This window comes from Aquarana catesbeiana, linkage group LG07 (assembly GCF_042186555.1).
Source record: "Aquarana catesbeiana isolate 2022-GZ linkage group LG07, ASM4218655v1, whole genome shotgun sequence".
NCBI classification, from domain to species: Eukaryota; Metazoa; Chordata; class Amphibia; order Anura; family Ranidae; genus Aquarana; species Aquarana catesbeiana.
This window is the reverse complement of record NC_133330.1, coordinates 271626952-271650108: the sequence shown is the minus strand read 5'-3', so window position 1 is coordinate 271650108 and position 23157 is coordinate 271626952. Positions and strand designations below refer to the sequence as shown.

The 23157-nt window shown below is 44.6% G+C and overlaps 1 protein-coding gene across 6 annotated transcripts in view; it reads right to left on the bottom strand.

Moving 5' to 3' along the window:
- CACNA1E (calcium voltage-gated channel subunit alpha1 E) overlaps nucleotides 1–23157 on the bottom strand; it is a 1300209-nt gene that overhangs the window by 778629 nt on the left and 498423 nt on the right. Inside the window, exon 1 of one of the 6 annotated variants that reach the window (XM_073593349.1) lies at nucleotides 20285–20410. The exons of the other annotated variants lie outside the window; for them this stretch is intronic. The gene's annotated coding sequence lies outside the window, so the exon portion shown is untranslated. Of the gene's footprint in view, nucleotides 1–20284; nucleotides 20411–23157 lie in introns of those variants that run through there. 6 annotated transcript variants of the gene reach the window in all.

The window sequence follows — 23157 nt, the reverse complement described above, 5'->3', positions numbered from 1 at the left end:
ACTGCACAGGTGTGAATCCAGCCTTACTATCTAAATGTCGCAGCTGAATTTGAGACTAATCACACCAGGCAACATTTCTCCAATCTTCTATTGTCCAATTGTGGTGAGCCTGTGCAAATTGTAGCCTCAGTTTCCTGTTCTTAGCTGACAGGAGGGGCACCCGGTGTGGTCTTCTGCTGCTGTAGCCCATTTGCTTTAAGTTTCAATGTATTGTGCATTCAGAGATGGTATTTCGCCTAGCAGTAAGAAGGGTCGCTGGTTCAAATCCCAACCAAGACACTACCTGCCTGGAGTTTGCATGTTCTCCCTGTGCCTGCGTGGGTTTCCTCCGGGTACCCCGGTTTCCTCCCACACTCTAAAGACATGCTGGTAGGTTAATTGGATCCTGTCTAAATTGTCCCTAGTATGTAAGAATGTGAGTTAGGGACCTTAGATTGTAAGCTCCCTGAGGGTAGGGACTGATGTGAATGTACAATGTATATGTAAAGCGCTGTGTAAATTGATGGCGCTATATAAGTAATTGAAATAAATAAATAAATAAATAAATATTCTGCATACCTTGGTTGTATTGAGTGGTTATTTGAGTTATTGTTGCCTTTCTATCATCTCGAACCAGTCTGCCCATTCTCCTCTGACCTCTGACTAGGGGCGGAGCCAGGTGTCTGTCTAGGCATGTGGGAGGATCCCGACCATATGGTCACAATCTTTCCCGAGCCTGGACCAGCTCTGTTACGTCAGCCAACAGCCGGCTTTAGCCTACACTCCTGTGGATCACAGGAGTGAAGGACCAACTGCACTCCTGTGATCCACAGGAGAAGTACAGCCAAATGAGCTTTGGCTGTACTTCTCCTTTAAGAAGAAATCTCTCCAGTAGAGACACAGAGGACAACAAATCAGACAAACAAACAGAAGACAGAGTTTCTAACCGTAATGGTTCACATGGAATACTGAATGAGATCTCTTTTCATGCAGAGCCCTGAGAGCCACAAATTCTTAAAGGCAACAACTTTTAATTTAGACAAGTATTCGCCTGGCTATCTTCCTATATATCTCTAGAAATGCGCACAGATATAAATTATGCACAACATAAAATCTTCATGTTTAGTCTTACAACTATAAGTATATTTTGCTCATATCCACAGTAGCTGATGATATTTGACCTGTGGACTGTGAGACTGTAAAAATCACGAGGTTCTGGTGTAAATATTATGACAGTTCTAATCATGCCAATTCATGTTACACCGTGCATACAACCTTTCTTTCTTGGGTTCTAAAAATAACAGATCAAACTGTGAAAATCAACAGCAAGCACGTTCTTGGGAAGCAACAAAAAAAAAAAAAAAAAAAAACAATTACAAATCAAGAGTTACCAAAATACATGTACTAGAAGTTTTTTTATTTTTTATACACTATATTGTCAAAAGTATTGTGACGACTGCCTTTATACACACATGAACTTTAATAGCATCCCAGTCTTATGCCCTGTACACACGATCAGACTTTCCGACGGAAAATGTGCGATCGGAGATTGTTGACAGAAATTCTGACCGTGTGTAGACTCCATTGGAATTTTTCCATCGGAATTTCCGACACACAAAGGTTCAGAGCTGGATCTAAAATTTTCCGACAACAAAATCCGTTTTCGTAAATTCCGATCGTGTGTAGACATTTCCGACAAACAAAGTGTCACGCATGCTAGGAATCAAGCAGAAGAGCCACACTGGCCATTGAACTTCATTTTTCTCAGATCATCGTACGTGTTGTACGTCACCACGTTCTTTACGTTCGGAATTTGCGACCAACTTTGTACGACTGTTTGTATGTAAGACAACTTTGAGCCAACATCTGTCGGAAAAAATCTGATGGATTTTTTTGTTGGAATGTGCGATCGTATGTACAGGGCATAAGTCTGTAGGGTTCAATATTGAGTTGGCCCACCCTTTGCAGCTATAAGATCTTCAACTCCTCTGGGAAGGCTGTCCACAAGGTTAAGGAGTGTATCTATGGGAATGTCTGACCATTCTTCCAGAAGTGCATTTGTGAGGTCAGGCACTGATGTTGGACGAGAAGGCCAGGCTTGTAGTCTCCGCTCTAATTTATCCCAAAAGTTGTTCTTTCAGGTTGAGGTCAGGACTCTGTACAGGCCAGTCAAGTTCCTCCACCACAAATTTGCTCATTCATGTCTTTATGGACCTTGTTTTGTGCACTGGTCCCAATCATTTGGTGGAGGGGGGATTATGGTGTGGGGTTGTTTTTTAGAGGTTGGACTTGGCCCCTTAGTTCCAGGAAATTAACTCTGAAGGTGTCAGCATACCAAGACATTTTGGACAATTTCATGATCCCAACTTTGTTAGAACAGTTTGGGGATGGCTGCTTCCTGTTCCAACATGACTGCACACCAGTGCACAAACAAGGTCCATAAAGATATGGATGAGCGAGTTTGGGGTGGAGGATCTATACTGGGCTGCACAGAGTCTTGACCTTAACCCGATAAAACACTTTTGGGATGAATTAGAGTGGAGACTGCAAGCCAGGGCTTCTCGTAGGGTTGCCGCCTCATCCCTTTAAACCCAAACACATTAATTACACAGGGTCTGTGGCTGATTAAGGTGGTAATTAAACTCACTTAGTGCCTTACCTGCATTCAATTAACCACAGAACCTGTGTAATTAATATGTTTATGGGTTAATAATATATATTATATACAGTGGGGACAGAAAGTATTCAGATCCTGTTAAATTTTTCACTCTTTGTTATTTTGCAGCCATTTGCTAAAATCATTTAAGTTCATTTTTTCCTCATTAATATACACATAGCACCCCATATTGACAGAAAAACACAGAATTGTTGACATTTTTGCAGATTTATTAAAAAAGAAAAACTGAAATATCACATGGCCCTAAGTATTCAGACCCTTTGCTGTGACACTCATATTTAACTCAGGTGCTGTCCATTTCTTCTGATCATCCTTGAGATGGTTCTACACCTTCATTTGAGTCCAGCTGTGTTTGATTATACTGATTGGACTTGATTAGGAAAGCCACACACCTGTCTATATAAGATCGTACAGCTCACAGTGCATGTCAGAGCAAATGAGAATCATGAGTTCAAAGGAACTGCCTGAAGAGCTCAGAGACAGAATTGTGGCAAGGCACAGATCTGGCCAAGGTTACAAAAACATTCTGCTGTACTTAAGGTTCCTAAGAGCACAGTGGCCTCCATAATCCTTAAATGGAAGACGTTTGGGACGACCAGAACCCTTCCTAGACCGGCCAAACTGAGCTATCGGGGGAGAAGAGCCTTGGTGAGAGAGGTAAAGAAGAACCCAAAGATCACTGTGGCTGAGCTCCAGAGATGCAGTCGGGAGATGGGAGAAAGTTGTATAAAGTCAACCATCACTGCAGCCCTCCACCAGTCGGGGCTTTATGGCAGAGTGGCCTGACGGAAGCCTCTCCTCAGTGCAAGACACATGAAAGCCCGCATGGAGTTTGCTAAAAAACACCTGAAGGACTCCAAGATGGTGAGAAATAAGATTCTCTGGTCTGATGAGACCAAGATAGAACTTTTTGGCCTTAATTCTAAGCAGTATGTGTGGAGAAAACCAGGCACTGCTCATCACCTGTCCAATACAGTCCCAACAGTGAAGCATGGTGGTGGCAGCATCATGCTGTGGGGGTGTTTTTCAACTGCATGGACAGGATGACTGGTTCCAATCGAGGGAAAGATGAATGCGGCCAAGTACAGGGATATCCTGGATGAAAACCTTCTCCAGAGTGCTCAGGACCTCAGACTAGGCCAAAGGTTTATCTTCCAACAAGACAATGACCCTAAGCACACAGCTAAAATAACGAAGGAGCGGCTTCACAACAACTCTGTGACTGTTCTTGAATGGCCCAGCCAGAGCCCTGACTTAAACCCAATTGAGCATCTCTGGAGAGACCTAAAAATGGCTGTCCACCAACGTTTACCATCCAACCTGACAGAACTGGAGAGGAATGGCAGAGGATCCCCAAATCCAGATGTGAAAAACTTGTTGCATCTTTCCCAAAAAGACTCATGGCTGTATTAGATCAAAAGGGTGCGTCTACTAAATACTGAGCAAAGGGTCTGAATACTTAGGACCATGTGATATTTCAGTTTTTCTTTTTTAATAAATCTGCAAAAATGTCAACAATTCTGTGTTTTTCTGTCAATATGGGGTGCTGTGTGTACATTAATGAGGAAAAAAAAATGAACTGAAATGATTTTAGCAAATGGCTGCAATATAACAAAGAGTGAAAAATTTAAGGGGGTCTGAATACTTTCCTGTCCACTGTGTGTATATATATATAGAGGCTGTCCTTTGTCTCACACTGTTTTCCCTTTTTGCTGTGCTGAGCTTATCAATCAAGGTTGCAGACAACTCACATGTATGTTGACTTATATGGGGAAGTTGGTAAGGTGGGTCTCCACGAAGTTGTGCCATTAAACAATTCCTTAAAACTCAAACACAAAATGAAAGTGCAATCAGATGTGAAACCAGTGTGTTAAAGTCTAAGAAATTAGTAAATGACCATTAGGGATGAGCCCAACACCCCCCGGTTAGGTTCGCACCAGAACCTGCGAACGGACCGAAAATTTGCATGAACGTTAGAACCCCATTGAAGTCTATGGAACTCGAACGTTCGAAATCAAAAGTGCTAATTTTAAAGGCTAATTTGCATTGTATTGTCCTAAAAAGGGTTTGGGGGCCTGGGTCCTGGGACATGTATCAATGCAAAAAAAAGTTTTAAAAAATGGCCGTTTTTTCGGGAGCAGTGATTTTAATTATGCTTAAAGTGAAAAAAAAAGTGAAATATTCCTTTAAATATCGTACCTGGGGGGTGTCTATAGTATGCCTGTAAAGTGGCGCTTGTTTCTCGTGCTTAGAACAGTCCCTGCACAAAATTACATTTTTAAAGTAATAAAAGTCATTTAAAACTGCTCACGGCGTTAATGTAATGTCTGGTCCTGGTAATATGGATGAAAATCAGTGAGACAAACGGCATGGGTACCCCCCCAGTCCATTACCAGGCCCTTTAGGTCTTGTATGGATATTAAGGGGAACCCCGCACCCAAATTGAAAAAAGGAAAGGTGTGGGGCCACCAGGCCCTATATAATCTGAACAGCAGTATACAGGCAGTGCAAACAAGACAGGGACTGTAGGTTTGTTGTTAAGTAGAATCTGTTTGTAATTTTGAACTGGTACATTTTTAAAGTGTAGTTCCAGCCAAAAAAATCTATTTTTAAGCTTTTTGGAAAACATAGGGAAGGGTTATCGCCCCTGTGACATTTGTTTTGCTGTCTGTGCTCCTCTTCAGAAGATTTTACCTCACTTTCTGTCCCAATGACAAATGTTTTTTGACAATTTGGGGTTTTTAGTGAAACAAGGATTGGTGATAAAGCATCAGTGGAAAGGAGACATGTTTACAGTTAACTCTTACAGGAGAGAATTTCCCTTCCTAGGGGTAGATTTCATCTCAATTCCTGTTGTCTCCTTCCGTTTGCAAGTAGGAGTCGTTTGTAAGTTGGATGTTTGAAAGTAGGGTCCTGCCCTATACTCTGCAGAAATTGGGGCCTTAGGTGTTGGTGTTGCCACAACACTGTAAGCCCTCACAGTTACTCTTGGTGGGGGCAGGAACGGGCTCTTCTGTGAGATATTAGATCAAAAATTGTAATTACATGCCCCTGTTGAACAGGGTCAGAAAAATTGGGCCTTTGGTGGTGGTGGTGCTGGTGCTGGTGCCACAACACTGTAAGTCCTCACAGTTACTCTTGGTTGGTGCAGAAATGGGCCCTGTTGTGAAATATTAGATCAAGAATTGTAATTACATGCACCTGTTGAACAGGGGCAGAAAAATTGGGCCTTTGGTGGTGGTGGTGCTGGTGCCACAACACTGTAAGTCCTCATAGTTACTCTTGGTGGGCGCAGAAACGGGCCCTGCTGTGAAATATTAGATCAAGAATTGTAATTACATGTCCCTGTTGAACAGGGGCAGAAAAATTGGGCCTTAGGCACTGGTGCCACAACTCTGCAACCCCTTACAGATACTCTAGTTGGAGCGCAGGAATGAGCCCTGTTGCAAAGTATTGCATCAAAAATTGTAATTACACGCCCCTGTTAAACAGGGGCTGAAAAATTGGGCCTTAGCCACTGGTGGCAGCGCCCAGAACCAAAAATATTTTTACAAGTTATCAGCATGATCATTGAGGAGGAAGAGGATAGTCACTCAGCATAACAGGATAGTCACTCAGCATCAGCATAGGCAGTCTTGAAGGGATCTGACATTTCAAAAAAATTATTCAGTTACATCAGCATCAGGTGCTTGGTAGCTGGTGGTGATCCAAGACTCATTCATTTTTATGAAGGTCAGTCGATCAACCGAGTCAGTGGACAGGCGCACCCTGTAATCGGTTGCAAAACCTCCAGCAGCACTGAATGTGCGTTCTGAAAGAACTCTGGATGCAGGACAGGCCAGTAGCTCAATTGCATACTGTGCAAGCTCTGACCAGTGATCCATCCTCAAGACCCAGTAACCCAGAGGATTTTCGGTGGGAAAGGTGTCCAAGTCAGATCTTGCCCCTAGGTATTCCTGCACCATGTAAAACAGACGCTGGCGATGGTTGCTGGAACCGATCATACCTTGGGGCTGCGGACCAAAAAATTGTCTGAACGCATCGGTCAGACGGCCACCTTCTCCACTGCTCCTTCTTTGACTGACCGAAGCCTCAGCAACACGTTGTCCAGGAACAGGAGTTTGTAACCTCCCAGTCTCTGGGAACGTGTAGCACAGACCTTTCTGCAAGGCCTCCCGAAGATGTTTCATCCTCTACTTCCTCTGCAACGGCAAGATAAGGTCCGCAACCTTACCCTTGTAATGTGGATCAAGAAGGGTTGCCAGCCAGTATTGATCCCTCTCCTTGTTACCATGAATACGAGGATTCTTCCGCAGGCTTTGCAGGATCAGGGAGGCCATGCAGCGTAGGTTTGCTGAGGCATTTGGTCCGGAGTCCTCTGGGTCACTAAGGATGACATGATCCATAGCCACCTCCTCCCAGCCACGTACAAGTCCATGGGTTTCTTGGGACTGTAAATGATCCCTTAAAGACTGCTGCTGATTCTGAGTGCCAGGCTCCACCTCCATGCTGACACAATCCTCCTCTTCCTCCTCCTCCTCTTCCTGTGTAATCAGCGGGCACGCAGGAACACTGTCTGGATAAAGGGGGCCTTGAGAGCTAAGGAAGTCCTCCTCTTCCTGCCTCTGTTCTGCCTCAAGTGCCCTGACCATTATTCCACACAGCGTATGCTCCAACAGGTGGACAAGGGGGACAGTGTCACTGATGCATACACTATCACTGCACACCATCCTTGTGGCCTCCTCAGATGGTGACAGGACAGTGCATACATCCCTGATCATGGCCAACTGGCATGGTGAAAAAAAAAAACAAGCTCCCCTGACCCTGTCCTGGTGCCATAGTCGCACAGGTACTCATTGATGGCCCTCTGCTGCATGTGCAGCTGCTTCAGCATGGCCAACGTTGAGTTCCACCTGGTGGGCATGTCACAGATTAGGCGGTTCTTGGGCAGGTTAAATACCTTTTGGAGGTCAGCCAGCCGAGCACTGGCATTATATGACCTGCGGAAATGCACACATACTTTCCTGGCCTGCCTCAGGACATCCTGTAAGCCCGGGTACCTGCCCAAGAACCACCACCAAGTTAAGGACGTGAGCCAAACAGGGCACATGGGTCAGTTGTCCCTGTCGGAGGGCAGAGAGGAGGTTGGTGCCATTGTCGCAAACCACCATACCTGCCTTAAGCTGGCATGGCGTCAACCACCTCTGAACCTGCCCCTGCAGAGCTGACAGAATCTCTGCCCCAGTGTGGCTCCTGTCCCCCAAGCACACCAACTCAAGCACCGCATGGCATCTTTTGGCATGCGTGCTTGCATAGCCCCTTGAATGCCTACGGAGCACCGCTGGTTCCGAAGTCAAATCAGCACAGGAAGAGGCCATGGAGGAAGAAGAAGAGGAGGGGGTGGAGGAGAGAGGTGTGGCAGAATCACCACTAGTAGTATTTTGGAGGCGTGGTGGCAGAACAACCTCCAACACTACTGCACCCTGTGCTGCATCCTTCCCAGCTGGCAGAAGAGTCACCCAGTGCGCGGTGAAAGATAGGTAACGTCCCTGTCCATGCCTGCTGGACCATGAGTCAGTGGTAATATGCACCTTACCGCTGCCTGCCCTGTCCAGCGAGGCCAAGACATTGCCTTCCACATGCCGGTAGAGAGCCGGAATCGCCTTCCGTGAGAAAAAGTGGCGTTTGGGAACCTGCCACTGAGGAACCGCACATTCCACAAACTCACGGAAGGGGGCAGAGTCTACCAACTGAAAAGGCAGCAGTTGAAGGGCTAGCAATTTAGCCAAGCTAGCATTCAACCGCAGGGCATGTGGATGGCTGGGAGCGAACTTCTTTCGGCGGTGCAGCAGCTGGGGCAGAGAAATTTGCCTGGTACAATCTGACGTCGGTGTACTGATAGCAGATTGCCCCCAAGTACTTGGCTGTGACACACATAATTCTACACCTTCATTCCTCTCAGTGCAGGTCTCAGAGAAGACTGATGGTATAGTGGGGTTGGAGATCCCAGCTGATGAGGAGCAAGGAGAGGTCCTCTTTGTTCTTTGGTGTGGGTCTTTTAGGTACACTTGCCAACGAACTGCATGGCAGGTCAACATATGTCTGGTCAAACATGTGGTGCCCAAGCGGGAGATGTTTTGGCCACGAGAGATACGCTTGAGACATATGTTGCAAATAGCAGCGGTGGGATCTGATGCACTCGTGTCAAAAAAGGCCCACACCAAAGAACTTTTGGAATAACGCACAGAGACAGCAGCGCCCTGCACATGCGGAGCTCTGCGGTGTGATGCAGTCGGTGTGCTGCCCTTAAGCTGGCCCCTGGAGGGCATCCTGCCTCGTTGGTGATGTGCCTCTCCCTCCTCCTCCTCCTCTCTCCTATCAGACACCCACGTGGAGTCAGTGACCTCATCATCCCCTCCCTCCTCATTAATGGAGCAAAGCTGGCAGCATGCTGCAGCTGGGGGAACATGACTGCCAGACTGCTGTCCTTCTTGGGAACCACCTCTCTCTGGGCTCACGTTACTGCCTTCCTCTAGCTGGGTACCATCAGCGGAGCCTTCAAAATGCTGGGCATCCTCCTGGAGCATGTACCCAATACTGTGGTCAAACAGTTCGGGGGACTCCTCAGGAGGACATGGTGGGGCTGGGGAAGGAGTGACTGATGCCTTTGAGCCGAGGGAAGAGGCCGCGTTGGCAGCTGCTTTGCCAGACAAAGTACCCTGAGCCTGGGTGAGAGAAGATGAGGAGGATGAGGACGGCTTGGTCATCCACTCTACCAAGTCTTCCGCATGTTGCGGCTCAACACGGCCAGCTACCGAAAAAAAGGACAAGCGTGTCCCATGGCCACGTGCTGATGAGGATGCACTGTCTCCACGACCTCGACTGTTTCCTCCAGACACAGAGCCTGTTTGCCCTCTTTTATTGGCTTGTGACTGTTTGCCTCTCCTTGTTGGCCTTCCAGACATACTAATGGCCTGCAGAGAGATGTAGCTGCACAAAGCTGGAATAAAATACTGTAATACTGTAGCTGCTTGTCTGTGGTATTAATAGGAACAGAAGAACACCACCAATTTTATTCAGGTAGCTTTAGGTGCAAACTGTGCAGAGGACACAGTACACTAACAGTAAATACTGTAGCTGCCTGCCTGTGGTATTAATATAGGATCAGAAGAACACCACCAATTTTATTCAGGTAGCTTTAGGTGCACACTGTGCAGAGGACACAGTACACTAACTGTAAATACTGTAGCTGCCTGCCTGTGGTATTAATAGGAGCAGAACAACAGCAATTGTCTCCAGGTAGCTTTAGGCGCACACTGTGCAGAGGACGCACTACACCAACTGTAAATACTGTAGTTGCCTGCCTGTGGTATTAATAGGATCAGAAGAACACCACTCATTTTCTGCAGGTAGCTTTAGGTGCACACTGTGCAGGGGACGCACTACACTAACTTGTAAATATTGCAGCTGCCTGCGGTACTGTACTAATAGGATCAGAAGAACACCACTAATTTTGTTTAGGTAGCTTTAGGTGCACACTGTGCAGAGGACGCACTAAATTAACTTGTAAATACTGCAGCTGCTTGTGGTACTGTACTAATAGGATCTGAAAAACACCACTAATTTTCTTCAGGTAGCTTTAGGTGCACACTGTGCAGAGGACGCACTAAACTAACTTGTAAATACTGCAGCTGCTTGTGGTACTGTACTAATAGGATCAGAAGAACACCACTAATTTTCTTCAGGTAGCTTTAGATGCACATTGTGCAGAGGACGCACTAAACTAACTTGTAAATATTGCAGCTGCCTGCGGTACTGTACTAATAGGATCAGAAGAACACCACTAATTTTCTTCAGGTAGCTTTAGGTGCACACTGTGCAGAGAACACACTACACTAACTTGTAAATACTGAAGCTGCCTGTGGTACTGTACTAATAGGATCAGAAGAACACCACTAATTTTGTTTAGGTATTTTAGGTGCACACTGTGCAGAGGACGCACTAAACTAACTTGTAAATACTGCAGCTGCTTGTGGTACTGTACTAATAGGATCTGAAGAACACCACTAATTTTCTTCAGGTAGCTTTAGGTTCACACCATGCAGAGGACGCACTACACTAACTTGTAAATACTGCAGCTGCCTGCGGCACTGTACTAATAGGATCAGAAGAACACTAATCTTCTTCAGGTAACTTTAGGTGCACACTGTGCAGAGGACACACTACACTAACTGTAAATACTGTAGCTAATAGGACTAATAGGATCAGAAGAACACCAGCAATTTTCTTCAGGTAGCTGTAAATACTGTAAAAACACCTGCCTGCCTGTCAGTAGTAGGAAGAGAATAACAGGAACGGATCTACTGAATACAGTGTGTGTATATATATATATATATATATATATATATATATATATATATACATATATACACACACACAACACTTAGGATGTATATATATATATATATATATATACACAATACACTGTAAGTGCAGCTAACTGACTCGCCTGCCTACTCTATATAACTTGAATCAAATGACACTGTCTCTCTGTCTATCTATCTCTCCCTCAACGCCGGAACACACTACACAGGGCCGCCGTGCAGGCGGCCTTATATAGTGTGGGACGTGTACTAAACCCCCTGAGCCATAATTGGCCAAAGCCACCCTGGCTTTGGCCAATTACAGCTCTCTGTACAGACGGCACTGTGATTGGCCAAGCATGCGGGTCATAGTGCATGCTTGGCCAATCATCAGCCAGCAATGCACTGTGATGCTGCAGTGAATTATAGGCCGTGACGCGCCACTCGAATTTGGCGCGAACGGCCCATATCATTCGGAACAGGCAATGTTCGAGTCGAACATGCATTCGATTCGAACACAAAGCTCATCCCTAATGACCATGTGTACCCATGTCTATAAGAAAAGCTGTTTCCAAAGAACCTAAAGGATAAGTTCACTTTAAAAAAAAAAAAATTATAAATGCATATTTTTTTGCAGGTAAAAAAAATGTGCATTTAATATTTGCACCAGCAATCCATGCAGGTCTCCTGCAGACTGTCAGTGTAAGCCCGTTCCCCAAGATGATGTCAGATTGTGACGAAACGTGCGTCAGGAGGTTTGACATGCTGACATCATCTCGCTGTAACACAATGGATGGGTGTTCGCAAGCTGGCCGGCTCTTTTTTTGACCATTTTTATCAGCATTTCTGTAAGTGCAATCTTTTAACCTTAACCACTTGCCGCCCGCCATATAGCAATATGACGTTGGCAAAGTGGTTGCGATATCCCGACCAGACATCATATGATGTCGCCAGGATATCAATCCGCTGCGCGCATTGCGGCAATCGTTGTTGTGGTGTGTCAGTCTGACACACCGCAACTCCAATCCTCTTTACCACATGATCAGCCGTGTCCAATCTCGGCTGATCACGATGTAAACAGGAAGAGCCATTGATCGGCTTTTCCTCACTCGCATCTGTCAGACACGAGTAGAGGAGAGCCGATCGGCTGCTCTTCTGACAGGGGGGGTCTGTGCTGATTGATTATCAGCACACCCCCCCCCCCCCCGAGGATGCCCACACTGGACCACCATGGACGCCACTAGGACCACCAGGGATGGCCACCACTGGTCACCACCAGGTATGCTACCCTAGACCACAAGGGATGCCAATCAGTGCCCACAATGGATGCTAATCAGTGCCCACAATGGATGCCAATTAGTGCTCACAATGGGCATCACCGTTTGGCAGGCATTATTGTTTGGCACTGATTGGCATTCATCAGTACCATCCATTAGTATACATCAGTGCCACCTATCAGTGCCCATCCATGCCACCTATCAGTGCCCATGTGTGCCGCGTATCAGTGCCCATCAGTGCCCCTTTTCAGTGCCCATCAGTGCCAACTATGTGTACCCATCAGTGCTGCATATCAGTGCAACCTATCAGTGCCCATCTGTGCCACCTATCAGTGCCGCATATTAGTGCCCATCATCAGTGCCACCTCATCGGTGCCCATCAGTGCCGCCCCATCAGTGCCCATCGGTGAAGGAGAAAACTTACTTATTTACAAAGTTTTGTAACAGAAACAAAAAACTTTTTTTTTCAAAATGTTCTGTCTTTTTTTTATTTGTTTAACAGAAAATAAAAATCCCAAAGGTGATCAAATATCACCAAAAGAAAGCTCTATTTGTGGGAACAAAATTATAAACATTTTGTTTGAGTACAGTGTTGCATGACCACGCAATTGTCATTCATAGTGCGACAGCGCGGAAAGTTGAAAATTGGTCTGGGCAGGAAGATGTATAAGTGCCTGGTATTGAAGTGGTTAATAAACCTATATGGTATGTTTTTACACTATGGTGAGTCTCTTTACATTTTCTAGGTAACGCTTGACTTATTTCCCTGGCAGTTTGATGTTTTAGTCTCCCTGGTCATCTGGTGCTTAGTTTGAGATTCTTCCCAATCAATATCTATGGATATTCAACACTCTTCTGGACAGAGGCCCTGGTAAGGCCTTTTGGTAAGCATGCACTCTATGTGGTGGAGGTGCACTGTCTTTGAGAGGTGTTCACAAGAATATTACTAGTGTGCACTATATGGATTGAATTTATTTTTACAAACACATAGGTTGCTGTGTGCAAAGTTAACACACATTCATTGTGTGTGTTTGCTCTGGACTATATTCACAATATTATTTAATTTTATTTTTTATTACTTTTTATTTTTCATAGCGCTGCTTTATTGAACTTGATATTTCTTTATGTGTGTATCTCACGTTTCTAGCAGCTGCTTTTTATTTTTAGTTAATTTTTCTTTTTTTTTTTCCTTTCTTGGTATCTAGTGCGGTATTTTCCATTTATATAACTGTCAGTGTAAGCTGTCTGCCCATACCTCGTACAGGCAGGCAGTTTTACACTGACAAGTAGGGATGAGCCGAACACCCCCGGTTCAGTTCGCACCAGAACTTGCGAACGGACCAAAAATTTGTGCGAACACGCTAACACCGTTAAAGTCTATGGGACGCGAACATGACAAATCAAAATTGCTCATTTTAAAGGCTTATATGCAAGTTATTGCCATAAAAAGTGTTTGGGCACCCAGGTCCTGCCCCAGGGGACATTTATCAAGGCAAAAAAAGTTTCAAAAACTGCAGTTTTTTCAGGAGCAGTGATTATAATAATGCTTAAAGTGAAACAATAACAATGAAATATTTATTTACATATCGTGCCTGGGAGTGTCCTTAGTATGCCTGTAAAGTAGCGCATCTTTCCCGTATTTAGAACAGTACCACAGAAAGGCCCTTTGGGTCTGGTATGGATATTGAGGGGAACCCTGCACCAAAGTGAAAAAAAAAAAACAATGGCGTAGGGGCCCTCCCAAAATCCATACCAGGCCCTTCAGGTGTGGTATGGATTTTAAGGGGAACCCCAAGCCAAAATTTAAAAAAAATAGTGTAGGGCCCCTCCATACCAGACCCTTATCCGAGCATGCAACCTGGCTGGCCACAGGAAAAGGGGGGACAAGAGTGCGCCCCTCCTCCTGAACCATACCAGGCCACATGCCCTCAGCAGAGGGAGGATGCTTTGGGGTCCCCCCGATCCCACTCTCCCCTCTATGTGAATGGGTATCGGGTACATTGTACCCTTACTCATTCACCAAAAAAAGTGTCAAAACAGTAAAAATTACAGTATACAATTTGGGACAAGTCCTTCATAAAAAAAAAAAGTAGTGTCCCGCGATATCCATTCATCTTCGATCACAGCGCCCGATGGACCGAGAAAAAAAAAAACGGAAAGAACTCTGCCTCCATGGGTTATATAGCTGAGGGTGGGGCCACCTGGTGGCATAAACGGGTGACCCGCCCCCCTCTGATGTTACTTGATGTCACAAGACGTCAGAAGGGGTAGGGCCACCCGTTTACGTCACTGGGTGGCCTCGCCATCAGCTATATAATAGCTGTCAATGCAGAAAGAGTGCAGTCAGCGGGAGCCTCCCACGGAGGCAGAGTTTTTTCCGTTTATATTTTGTATGTTTTTTGGGTCGTGGGACGCTGTGATTGAAGATGAATGGACATCACGGGGCACTTTTTTTTTTTAATAAAGGACTTTTCCCAAATGGTCTCCTGTCATTTTTACCATTTTGACACTTTTTTGATGAATTTGGAGGGTTACAATGCACCCGATACCCATTCACATAAGGGGGGCCGGGGTCCCCTTATTAAAGGGGGCTTCCAGATTCCGATAAGTCCCGCGCCTGCAGACCCCCACAACCACCAGGCAAGGGTTGTGGGGACGGGACCCTTGTCCCCATCAACATGAGAACAAGGTGTTTTGGGGGGGACCCCAAAGCATCCTCCCAATGATGAGGGCATGTGGCCTGGTATGGTTCAGGAGGGGGGGTCGCTCTCTCGTCCCCCCCCTTTTCTGCGGCCTGCCAGGTTGTGTGCTCAGATAAGGGTCTGGTATGGATTTTAGAAGGACGACGCCTACACCATTTATTTTTCAATTTTGGCTCAGGGGTTCCCCTTAAAATCCATACCAGACTTGAAGGGCCTGTTACAAATGTACCGGCCCCCGCAACCCCCCCCCCCCCCCCCAGTGATTGTACGGAAAAAAAAAAATAACAGACTGGTTGTACTGAAGTCGATCTATATATCAACTTCAGTACAAGTAGCCTGCCCATACATGGATTGAAATTTGATCGGTTTTGCCTGCCTTCTGAACCACAGGAGAGGAGGATTTTCGGGAGGCGGGGTCAGTAGAGAAATCACTGCTTGTAGGCAACAAGGTACCATGGGATATGTAGGCCTTAGAAATTAAAAGTAAACAACAGAGGACAAGCTGTAAAGCATGCAGGGAATCCAAGAAGTTGTGGAAAGAGATGGCCAGCAGACAGGCAGCACTCACAACATGAAAGTAGATTTTTTAAGTAAGATTATATTGGATTGCATCGGTATTACAATGCTGATGTTTTACAATTAAATTGTATGCTGTGACCATAGATTTCCTTGGCTTTCTAAAACACAGGGACAATCCACATTTTGCAGTCCGCTTAAAATAATAACTCATGAGGATGTTTATGTGCAGCCTAGGGACAACACTACTCCGTTGTAATACTCAATAAATGAACATTGTAACCCTAGGACAGAAAGTGTTAGGCAACTGGAAGAATCACTATATAAAAAATAAAGGAAAAAATATTTTAAAAAAATGAAAGCAGTCACCACACCTAAGGACTAATCATGTGAAATATACTTTAGTTTTATTGATTTATATATGCATTAAATTATCTTTATTTTATTTGTATAAGCTGATGTACATTATAGCGGATTCAAAGAATTGGAATTTAAAGTATTGTTTAACTGTACATACCTAAGCATATTGTGCTAAATATAGCTCCATATTTTCCTACCTATTTCTCTACTGAGGGGCAAAAAAACAGTCTGACAAGTGTTTAGTCTAAAATAGCTTGCAACTCAGAATGGGCTGCACAATGCCAAGTATCCATGTTCCATAAAACTTTTACCTGAAAGTATTTCATAGATTGGCAAGCAACTTTTATACAGTGTTTCCATAGCTTAAAATGGCTAACATTTACCTTTGCTAAAGTCAAAATGTAGTATGAACTTTATTTTATTACTGGTTGCCACCTGGCATCCTTGGGTTAGCTAAAAATAACTGACAACACAAGAATTAAGATTGAGTGACGTCAAAAATATATTTTGTTTGCTCAAGCATTGAATTTTCATACAGACATTGAACATTTATCCCCGTACTGGTGCAGATGTAAAGTTATAGCTGATGCCTTACTTAGAACAGTGGTTCCCAACATCAGTTCTTAAATACCGCACTAGGTCATGTTTTCATGATGTCCTTCACTTTGCTGAAGTGTTATTTATGACAGCTAATTAGCTATTTTATCTTAGGGAAATTCCCAAAACGTGACCTGTTGGGAGGACTAAGATTGGGAACCATTGTACTAGAATTTTTTTTGCATACAGGTAACAGCATTTTATGCATACCTCCCAACATTTTGAGATGGGAATGAGGGGCACCTACTAACAAACATATGTGGGCATAGGACACGCCCCTGCCACACCCCCTTAAAGGAGAATTAACCAAAAAAAAAAGGTTAATTAACCACTTGCTGTCCGTGCTATAGCCGAATGACGGCCACAGCGCGAACTTGAATTTCCGGGAGGCCGTCATATGATGGCCTCCCCTTTGCACGCTCCCTGCGCGCGCCCTGTGATCCCCGAGTCATTGAGACTCGGGTGATCACGGATCCAAATAAGGGGCCCATCCCGGCCCCTTGCCTCGTGATCAGCTGTCAGCCAATAACAGCTGATCACATGATGTAAACAAAAGCTCAGTAATCCTTTTTTTTTCTTCTCACGCTAACTGCGTGAGGAGAAAAAAAAAAGCTGATCACCGGCTTATCTGCAAGGGACATCGGTCCCGAAGAGGAAGAGGCAATTATCAGTTATCAGTGCTGCCTATCAGTGTAACCGATCAGTGCCCATTATTGCCACCCATCAGTGCCCATCACTGCCACCCATCAGTGCCCATCACTGCCACCCATCAGTGCCCATCACTGCCACCCATCAGTGCCCAACAGTGCCGCCTCATCAGCATACATCAATGAAGGAGTAAAATGACCTGTTTGCAAAATTTTATAACAAAATATAAACAAAAAAATTTGGTCTTTTAAAATTTTTTTAACAAAAAAAAACTCAGAGTTGATCAAATAACACCAAAAGAAAGCTCTATTTGTGGGGGAAAAAATGGTAAAAATTTCATTTGGGTACAGTGTAGCATGACCGTGCAATTGTCATTCAAATTGCATCAGCACTGAAAGCTGAAAATTGGTCTGGACAGGAGGGGGGTTTAAGTGCCCAGTAAGCAAGTGGTTAAATCCACAAGTGCTTTTTTTTTTTACCACTGCTATTAATTTATATTGGCTTTTAAATTGTACAAATGCAGCAATTTAGAAATTGGATGAAAGATTTAGCACTGGGGAACACTTTTTGAAAGATAAAAAGTGCATTTTATATACAACTATATACAGTGGGGACGGAAAGTATTCAGACCCCTTAAATTTTTCACTCTTTGTTATATTGCAGCCATTTGCTAAAATCATTTAAGTAAATTTTTTTTTGCTCATTAATGTACACACAGCACCCCATATTGACAGAAAAACACAAAATTGTTGACATTTTTTGCAGATTTATTACCGAAAAACTGAAATATCACATGGTATATATATATAGTATTCAGACCCTTTGCTGTGACACTCATATATTTAACCCAGGTGCTGTCCATTTCTTCTGATCATCCTTGAGATGGTTCTACACCTTCATTTGAGTCCAGCTGTGTTTGATTATACTGATTGGACTTGATTAGGAGAGCCACACACCTGTCTATATAAGACCTTACAGCTCACAGTGCATGCCAGAGCAAATGAGAATCATGAGGTCAAAGGAACTGCCTGAAGAGCTCAGAGACAGAATTGTGGCAAGGCACAGATCTGGCCAAGGTTACAAAAAAATTTCTGCTGCACTTAAGGTTTCTAAGAGCACAGTGGCCTCCATAATCCTTAAATGGATGACCAGAACCCTTCCTAGAGCTGGCCGTCCGGCCAAACTGAGCTATCGGGGGAGAAGAGCCTTGGTGAGAGAGGTAAAGAAGAACCCAAAGATCACTGTGGCTGAGCTCCAGTGATGCAGTCGGGAGATGGGAGAAAGTTGCACTGCAGCCCTCCACCAATTGGAGCTTTATGGCAGAGTGGCCCGACGGAAGCCTCTCCTCAGTGCAAGACACATGAAAGTCCGCATGGAGTTTGCTTAAAAACACCTAAAGGACTCCAAGATGGTGAGAAATAAGAGTCTTAGGTCTGATGAGACCAAGATAGAACTTTTTTGGCCTTAAAGGATCACTAAAGATATATATATATATTTTTTTTAAAATAACAAACATGTTATACTTACCTCCACTGTGCAGCTCGTTTTGTATAGAGTGGCCCCGAACCTGGTCTTCTGGGGTCCCTCGGCACTGTCTCGGCTCCCCCCTGCAAGGACTCAACACCTTCATGTGAGCTCCCTTGCATTGGGTTGAGTGCTTGCGGGAGTGCTCCCTTGATACAGCCAGCGGCCATAGCCGCTCACTGTATCACTCGGCCCCGCCCCCGGTGCGCCGCGTCATTGGATGTGATTGACAGCAGTGCGAGCCAATGGCTGCGCTGCTTTCAATCCATCCACTGTAGCCAATCAACGGCCAGGCTGAGCGGTGAAGAGGATGTCGGGGGGTCAGGTAAGTAAAACGGGGGGGCTGGGGGGGCCGGTATTGTCAGATGTTTTTTCACCTTAATGCATAGAATGCATTAAGGTGAAAACACTTTTACCTTAACAACCCCTTTAATTCTAAGAGGTATGAGTGGAGAAAACCAGGCAGTTTCATCACCTGTCCAATACAATCCCAACAGTGAAGCATGGTGGTGGCAGCATCATGCTGTGGGGGTGTTTTCAGCTGCAGGGACAGGATGACTGGTTGCAATTGAGGGAAAGATGAATGCGGCCAAGTACAGGGATATCCTGGACGAAAACCTTCTCCAGAGTGCTCAGGACCTCAGACTGGGCCGAAGGCTTACCTTCCAACAAGACAATGACCCTAAGCACACAGCTAAAATAATGAAGGAGTGGCTTCACAACTCAGTGACTGTTCTTAAATGGCCCAGCCAGAGCCCTGACTTAAACCCAATTGAGCATCTCTGGAGAGACCTAAAAATGGCTGTCCACCAACGTTTACCATCCAACCTGACAGAACTGGAGAGGATCTGCAAGGAGGAATGGCAGAGGATCCCCAAATCCAGGTGTGAAAAACGTGTTGCATCTTTCCCAAAAAGACTCATGGCTGTATTAGATCAAAAGGGTGCTTCTACTAAATACTGAGCAAAGGGTCTGAATACTTAGGACCATGTGATATTTCAGTTTTTCTTTTTTAATAAATCTGCAAAAATGTCAACAATTCTGTGTTTTTCTGTCAATATGGGGTCCTGTGTGTACATTAATGAGGAAAAAAATGAACTGAAATGATTTTAGCAAATGGCTGCAATATAACAAAGAGTGAAAAATTTAAGGGGGTCTGAATACTTTCTGTCCCCACTGTAGATCAGACCAAAATGAGGGACAAATGAGGAGGAAAGAGGGACAGAGGGACATTGCTCCAAATCAGGAGTTATCAGTTGGGAGTTATGATTTTTTGTGCTTACATATAAATTTTACATAGCAAAAGTCAACAAACACCCATCACACAATCAAGCAACAATATAGTAATAACTAAACATGAATATGTAGGTACTGCAACACACTTCAGTCACCTGAAATTTAAGCTGCTTAATTGGCTCTTTAGAATTGTAACATGCTTAAGAGCGATTCAAATAAAGGCAGCATTATATAATGAGTACTCATGCATCACAGCAAAAGTCAAAGCACCATATGTGTCTATACTCCGTCTGTACTGAAGTGTGAAACTAGAACATAACACGAAAACAAATTCCAGGAATACAATAAGTAAGAATTACAAGAAATACAGCATGCGTATACATATATTTAGTAGACTTACATTACCTGTCTAGCTTGAGTCATACAGCAATCACACCGACAGTGTGTTAGGTGTACGATAAGTTGAAGAAAGTGGGCACTGGCAGAACTTCGCCCAATAAATTCTTAGTGCTCCTTCTGCCACGACAGAGCACATACACACTCTGCCAATAGGGTTTATTCCAAGGAGAAGATGGATTGCACATAACAACAGAACAGGCCATAGTTACAGGCTCAGCTTCACAAGCTGTTTCAATTTCTTTTGATTTGTGTATGCTGTAAAGGCCCCTGAACTGGATTTAAGTAGCGGTCACACAAATTTTGTAGTGAAAGTGTAGCGTGGATGCTTTTAAGTGTTAAGAGTAGGATGTTTCTTGGATGCAGAACAGACACAGAAAATGGATTGTTTTATACACTGCAAAAAGCAAGGCAACAACACTTAGGAGCTACTGTTCTTTCAGAGACACAAAGCCTTGCTTATAATTTACAGCAAAGGAAAGTGCTGCTGTTTCCTATAGTAAGGGGGTAGTTCCAATCTTAGCAGACCATGAAAATGCTTAGAGACCCATTGTTAAATGGGACCTTGTACAATGTGGTTGCATAATGTGTTGTTGAGGCACAAAGATTAAATAACTAATATGTTAAAAAAAACATAATCAAGGAGAGGCAATGACAACACAAGAACTTGCACTGTAGCGTTAGCATGAACACACAAAATAGTAATGTAGAGGGTAAATAAGGAGTTTCCAAAGGTAAAAAAAATAGGACAAACAGCATTTATGCACTAGGGCAGGGGTCTCCAAACTTTCCAAATAAAAGGCCGTTTTCGGGTCCTTTCACACTGGGGCGGTTTGCAGACGCTATTGCACTAATAATAGCGCCTGCAAACCGACCCGAAAGTGCTGCTGCTTTTATTCCAGTGTGAAAGCCCCAAGGGCTTTCACACTGGAGCGATGCGCTGGCAGGACGGTAAAAAATGTCCTGCCAGCAGCATCTTCGGAGATCAATGGGACGGCGCGGCTATACCGCCGGCAAAGCGCCCATGCAGAGGCGCTTTGCGGTGGTTTTTAACCATTTCTCGGCCGCTAGCGGGGGGGGGTAAAACCGCCCCGCTAGCGGCCGCATACCGACGGTGAAGCGCCGCTTACAATAGCGGCGCTTTACCGCCGACGCCCGCCCCAGTGTGAAAGGGCCCTTACTGTTGTTCAGACCTCAGGAGGGACAGATCGTGGCCAGCAGGAGTGGAAATTTTTCTGGCATCAGTAGGAGTAAACATCACCACATTTGGTATTAGGCTACAGAAATAGTGCCCCATCGTTGGTATCATAAGGAGGAATAGTGCCCTATTATTAGTGTCAGCGGAAGAAATGGTGCTCCATTGTTGATGCTAGATGGCAGAATAGTGTCACGTATCAGTGGGAGGATTAGTGCCCCAAGGGCCGGATAAAGGGCCGGATAAAGGGCCGCATCTGGCCCCCAGGCCACAGTTTGGAGACCCCTGCACTAGGGAATAATGAACAAAAATTACTTGCAGCATAGCACTGGCAGAAATTTTTCAGCATGCATACAATTACAGGAGTTCAGCCAACTCAACTCAACTGGCATGCAACTGGCCCCCTCACTTACAGGTACTTGGCTGAATGACTTATTTTTCATCTAGAAGGTTGCTAAAGAAGTCCACTTGCTGGTTTGGGTCTAGCACTCTGCGCATGTCCAACTCTCAATTATTCCAAAGCCACATGGGCTTAAAACTCCAAATACTGCCATGTTAAATGGATAGCCAGCTACTACCTCCCTACATTAACACCACTGCTTTCCACTGGTCGTCTAGCAAATTGGGATGCTGCTTGCCACTACAGGATAAAGCAAAAAATGCCAGTTCTTTTTGGGCTGTATTGACTGCCATTAAGTATCTACTATATATATATGTTCCCGAAATATCTGAGATGAATATGCAGCACAGAGCTGTTTCCATAGGATGCAAAGTCTAAGTTAAGGTATCTGCGGAGTAATCTGCATTCCCCTTGATTTAAATGAATGGGGCTCAAGTACAGCCTCTGAGTTCACAAAATAGCTTAACAATGTTTATGTAATACTACAGAAAACTGTCAAACTATTGATGTATTACAGGAAATGATCAGAGACAGATTTTTGTAGTATACATCCTGGAACCTCTACGTTCACCACATGAATAAATCTTTCCCTGTGGACAATTTAACATTAGCTGAGACCCATAGCCACTATGGGGGCAGACAGATCAAGGGGTAGATTTTCTAAAGGTGATTAGACTGTGCACTGTGCAAGTACAGTTGCTCTAGGGCTTAGTAAATGATATGAAGCTTCACTTTACAAAGAATATCCAATAACATGCAAGGAGAATGTTAAAAAAAGTTTTTTTGCTTGTATATGATTGGATATGCAAGAACAAATACAAGTACTATTTGAAAATCTGTCATATGCTGTGAAAATAAATGAGAAAACTCTAGGAGAGGTGGCGCAGTTGCTTTCACAGTGGTCTGCCAAAAAATGCAGAAGCTCTTGACAACTCCTCAACCATTCATATTGGTTGCCTCTTGTCCAAGAAGATAGCTGATGATGACCCCGAGGCCTTTCTGGTAACATTCAAAAGGACCGCCAAGAAGGAGGGCTGGCTTAAAGCGGAACTCCACCCAAAAGGGGAAGTTCTGATTTAAGCACCCCCCCTCCTATGCCACATTTGGCATGTAATTTTTATGGGGGGGGGGGAGCGGGTACCTAGGCAATCCGAGCGGAAGTTCTCCTTTCCCCCTCCCTTCCTGCAATCTTCTGAGACACATCACATGTCCCAGAAGATTGCCCGACTATTCAGGAGGTGTAGCGTGCACCCGGCTGTGAGGCCGCAAGCTGTCACAGTCGGGTGC